The following is a 6,000-nucleotide window of genomic DNA, read 5'->3' as shown; positions in this document are numbered from 1 at the left end:
GGGTCTCACCCAGGATAGATGCATTAACATGACAAAAGCTGTTGATGGCCCATCTGAGAGGAATCTTGGGCCTGGGCAAACTGAGGTTGCCATGGGATTGGTGTGTGTGTTTGAGGTGACACAAAAAGAGAGTCTTTTGAGCAAGGTGTGCTGGGAAGAAGGGAGAGGTCAGAGACTGAGATCCATCTTGGGCAGGCTGGCTGAAGGCAGGCTGAGAGAGTTGCCTTGGACTCCAGAGCTGCACTGCTGTGCGGGACAAGCACCTCTCAAAATGACCAAGCTGTAAGATCTGGACTCTCTATAGGCAGACTGAATGTGTAAAGAGGTGAATAAACCATAGTTCTTAAAGCTGCAACAGTCTCCAATGTGTCTCAATTCCCCAAAGGATCACAGACCCTGGGTGAGCACCTGGAACCCCCTGGAATCTTGCTACCAACCGGCAGAGAGAATGGGTGGCACCCAACTTTTGTAACATTATTGTTTTTACCTAGTCACCTTAGTGGTATGGAGAACTAGACACCCTCAGAAGGCATAAATTCATAAACTTGTGGTGCCTGCCATATATTGTTGAACTCCAACTCCCATTGTCTCCACCAGCCCAGCCAACCATCAGGGACAATGGGAGTTGTGGTCCAGCAACATCTGAAGGCCATCACGTTGGCTACCTTGCTTTAGGGCTTTATAATTTCAAACCATCAACTTTAATTATTCCTGGAAGGCAACAGAAGATGGGCTGTCTCACTCTATTGAATCATTGCTAGTGACGGCCACACAAAGACTGTGTTGCAGTAGTTTAGCCAAAAGGTTACAAAAGCATGAATGGCATGAAGAGGGACTGAATTAAACAAACAAACAAACAAACAAACAGGTTAAAATAATTATAACAAGTACAATGAAGCTCAGTGGCCCGCATACCAGCCACCATCATATTTTTGGACCTTATTGCAGGAACTCCTGAAGGCTGTGAGCCAGACTGACTAAGGGAAGTCGTCTATGCTGGGTAATGTCCACAGAATGTAAGATGGCAGGATCCCAAAGGATGTGCTTTTTGGGGTGCTGGCTTCAGGCACCAGGCCTACTGGCAGACCAACTCTGTGTTATAAAGATGTCTGCAAATGTGACATGAAGGCTGGAAACATTAAACCTGCCATATGGGAATTCCTTGCAGATGACCAGAGTGTCTGGAAACAGTCAGGTTGTGCATCCACAGCAGTGACCAGAGGAAAAATGACCACTGGGGGTGAGAGCTGAGAGATGAAATGCCATGGTGCATCTGTAACAGCGAAACCAGGCACCTTCATCTGCCCCAGCTGCAACAAAACATGTCGCTCCCATATCGGTCTCTGCAGTCACAGCAGGTGCTGTAACTATCCAATAGTTTGAATTTATCTCTGATGACACACTCTTCTATTGTCTCTCTAGACAGACAAATGCCAACAACATGGTCAACAGAGTACTTACCTGTTATCAGTGTGTTACCAATGCTTCCTGTGGCCATTTTGGGGTTTGCTTAATTCTGTTATTATGGTACTTACAACCTATTTATATATGATGCAAGTACCATATGTACATATGTACAGTGGTACCTCAGGTTAAGTACTTAATTCGTTCCGGAGGTCCGTTCTTACCCTGGAACTGTTCTTAACCTGAAGCACCACTTTAGCTAATGGGGCCTCCTGCTGCTGCGCTGCCAGGGCACAATTTCTGTTCTTATCCTGAAGCAAAGTTCTTAACCCGAGGTACTATTTCTGGGTTAGCGGAGTCTGTAACCTGAAGCATATGTAAACTGAAGCGTATGTAACCATATACATATAACCACTGTATATGGGTGTGAGTGTGTTTTAAATATGTTGTAAGTCATCTGGAGACTTCTGGGTGACAAAGGATTAAGAATAATAGTACCTTCTACTCTTCTGGCTTGCCCTCTGCTTTAGTAAGTGACCCTTTTACCAGGCATGACCCCAGCCTGACTCTGATACAGAAAGAGATGGAGAAAAGCAGAGATGTTTGTTTGTATAAAAGTATTTAATTAAACCTAATTATTATTATTATTATTATTATTATTATTATTAATCACATTCAGATAGAAGTTCATGGTCAGCCTGGCTCCCTTGCCCCTAAACCTCACCCCCACCCATAGCATGCGCAAAGACTTGAGACTGTTGGAACAGGGAACTTATTTACTAGTTTTGGCTTATAAATCGCCACTCACCTACGACCTGTGGCAGCCTTGCAGGGACGCACAGTATTGAGTTGCTCAGAACTCAATACTGCATGAATGGAGACTGCCCTCCCCGGGACTCTGATGTCATTCAGATAACATCAAGCTAATGGTTTCCTTTGAAATATGTAATCTGGTATAATTTCTTAAGTGCACAGTCTATAGAAAATAACAGGACCATTTAAATTTGGTTTGTGATGTGTAACTGAGTGTTTGCCTTGATTAATTTTTTCTTGGGTGAAGTCTAGAGTGATTTTGGGTGACTCATTGCATGCGTGGCTTTGCAGGAGCCTTTGTCCCTTGATACAATTGCTGTGTAGTTTGAGGCTGGATGGCTGGATGAAAATATAGTACCAGGGCCTGTCAGAATCTAATACTAAGCCATTTCCCTTGTGTTTGGCTATAGAAAGAGAGAGATTATTCACTATGCCCTCTGGCCTGACCTCCAAAGTGAGAACCCACAGGACTTTATGAACGTGTGTGTTAGTCACAGAGTGGACTCATGATGCCACCAGAAGCCTTTTTATAATTCACTATCACTGAACTATTTACAGCTTACAATCTTGGCAGAGGATTCGTAACAGCAAGCTTGCTACTAGGAAGTAAAAAACCCCACATCAAATATAAAACAAAATACTTTCTCCATCTGTTCCCTGTTCGCCTCTCATTTAATTTGCTTGTTGTTGACAGTGCAAAGATCCTGAGTGTATTAGGACAATTTCACAAGTGCTTACTGAGAAGGCAGACATATTTTGACAGGTCAAAATAAGAATATCCCCACTCAGCTTATGGGTTAAAATTCTAAAAGTTTCATTCCCTAGCAGAAAAATAAAGAACAGTAAGGATTCTGCTATTTATTTATTTATGTACTGTATTTAAAACATTTATACCCCACCTTTCCTCAATGAGCCCATGGCAGCTAGCAAGGTACGTTGAAATAATAAGCACAATTTTTTAAAAGAATTTTCCAACAATAAATACAATAGTTGGCCACAGTAGATACCTAAATATCCAAGTTCAGCAAAATCCCCATGCTACAAATCTGCATTTGCAAGGGGAGTGTTATTCCCACCCAATACTGGTTGAACCTCTGTTCCAAGGTTAGCTCTACTAACATTTGTCTTGTCTGAATTAATATTCAGTTTGTTTACCCGCATCCAGTCCATTACTGTCTTCAGGACTTCTATAGCCTCACTGCAATGAGATGGAAAAGAGAAAAGTGGGTATAATTCAATATCTCTATTAAATTGTGACTATAAGTTATTTGCTGACATATTGGCAGAAAGACTCAAACATATATTGAAAGTTATAATTCATGAAAATCAGGCCAGCTACTTACCAGGAAAACAAATACAGAATAACCTCAGGAACATTATTAACATATTAGAATATCTTGAATTTAGAATTGTTAAATAGCGGCTCTGATGTTTGTGGACGCAGAAAAAGCTTTTGATAATGCATCCTGGTATTTCCTAAAGAAACAGATTAATTTAATGGGTATGGTAGAAAAAATTGAAAAATGTATTGAAGCAATATATCATAAACAAATGGCTAGACTGATAATAAATGGTATGATCTCAGGAAATATTGAAATTTCAAAAGGAACAAGATAGGGATGCCCTCTGTCCCCATTATTATTTATTTTGGCATTGGAAATTTTAATGAATAAGATCAGAAAAGAGGAAATAATAAAAGGGATTGTAGTGGGGGGAATTATAAAGTAAGAGCTTTTGCAGTTCATGTCTCCACTCCTCCACCTGCAGCTGCTGGGTGACCTTGGGCTAGTCACACTTCTCTGAAGTCTCTCAGCCCCACTCACCTCACAGCGTGTTTGTTGTGGGGGAGGAAGGGAAAGGAGAATGTAAGCCGCTTTGAGACTCCTTCGGGTAGTGATAAAGCGGATATCAAATCCAAACTCTCCTTCTTCTTCTTGCAGGTGATTTACTAATAACAACAGAAAACCCTAAGGATTGTATCCCAAAAGCAATAGAATCTATTAATAAATTTGGACAATTAGCTGGCTTTAAAATCAATTATAAGGAAACAAACTTGTTAGTCAAGAACATGGGAATAGATGAACAAAAAGAATTACAGGAAACTACGGGATTGGAAATAAAGAAAAAAGTGAAATACACAGGCATCTGATTAACATCAAAACGCATTAATCTGTTTCAGGACAATTACCGTATTTTTTGCTCTATAAGACTCACTTTTTCCATCCTAAAAAGTAAGGGGAAATGTGTGCGCGTCTTATGGAGCGAATGCAGGCTGCACAGCTATCACAGAAGCCAAAACAGCAAGAGGGATTGCTGCTTTCACTGCACAGCGATTCCTCTTGCTGTTCTGGCTTCTGAGGTTCAGATTAATTTTTTTCTTGTTTTCCTCCTCCAAAAACTAGGTGCGTTTTGTGGTCTGGTGTGTCTTATAGAGCGAAAAATACGGTATGTCGAAATGTGGAATGACGTGAAAAGAAATTTAGAGATCTGGAGCAAGCTTCATCTCTCCTTCTGGGGCAAAATATTGGTAGTAAAAATGAACATCCTACCTAGAATGATTTTTCTATTCCAAATGATACCTATTCTGGGAGGTATGGATTGTTTTAAAAATTGGAGGAAAGACATAGCAAAATTCATATGGAAAGGGAAAAAGCCCAGAATAAAGCATAAAATTATTATAGACAGAAATGAAGGGGGGGGGGGCTTGGCTTTGCCTGATTTGGAGTTGTATCATGCAGCGGCAGCTCTAACTTGGATCAGAGAATGGATGATCTTAAAAGATAAAGATCTGTTGGATCTAGAAGGTGTAGGTACGTGTTTTGGTTGGCATGCCTATCTGGTATATGATGAGGTAAAGGTGCACAGGGGATTCTTAGACCATATAATTCCAAAATCATTGTACAAAATATGGCTTAAATATAGACTTGTTAGAACCAAAAATTCCCTGGTGGACCTCACTGGTAGAAGCCATGACTGTGAAGAAAAAAGAAAAATGTTTGGGCAACATACAAAAGAGGAAGATGATAAATTAAAATTGAAAAAAATTGAAGACATCTGAATGCACTTAAATGATTGGCTCCAATATTTTCAAATTACTGAACGATTGGGTAAGGATAGACAAAAAGGATTCTCCAAAGAAATATCAAAATTGGAAGAGAAGTTAATACTAGCAAAAGGAAAAATTATATCCAGCACGTACGACCTCCTTCTTGATTGGGAAGCAAAAGAACCCGTGCATGTGGGCACCTGCATTTAAGATATCCTCTCCTACCTATTAAGGCCCATCCCACAGCATTGCCTCTTTTCAACAGGGTGGCACTCCCTTGGAAGGAGCAGGTCTGCAGCTCCTGGGTACTCCCAAATACATCTCTGTCACTGGATGCCTAAGTGTCCTCTCTGGCAGAGTCTGTCAGGTTCGCCTGCTACAGCTGTTCCTGGACAGGAATATAGTCCATGCACTGAGACTGGATTACTGCAATGCATTCTCCTTGAAGCTAGTCTAGAAGCTCTAGTTGACGCAGAATGTGGTGGCTAGACTGCTGATGGGAGCACATAGCTAAACTCTTGCTAAAACATCTGCACTGGCTGTCTATTGCCTATACAGCCAGCTGCAAAGCCCTTGTTCTTAATTTACAAAGCCCTTCGGGGCCACCTGAACCCTTATGTCCCAGCTCAATCCCTGAGATCATCTTCAGAAAAGTTATTGGTCTTCCCCCAAGTTGGCGCCAAGAAACTTAGCCTTAGTGCCCTCATCCCAGTCCTGTGGGAACGCCCATCGCTCGG

Source organism: Podarcis tiliguerta (assembly GCF_965153285.1).
Source record: "Podarcis tiliguerta genome assembly, chromosome: 17".
Taxonomy (NCBI): Eukaryota; Metazoa; Chordata; class Lepidosauria; order Squamata; family Lacertidae; genus Podarcis; species Podarcis tiliguerta.
This window is presented reverse-complemented; position numbering follows the sequence as displayed.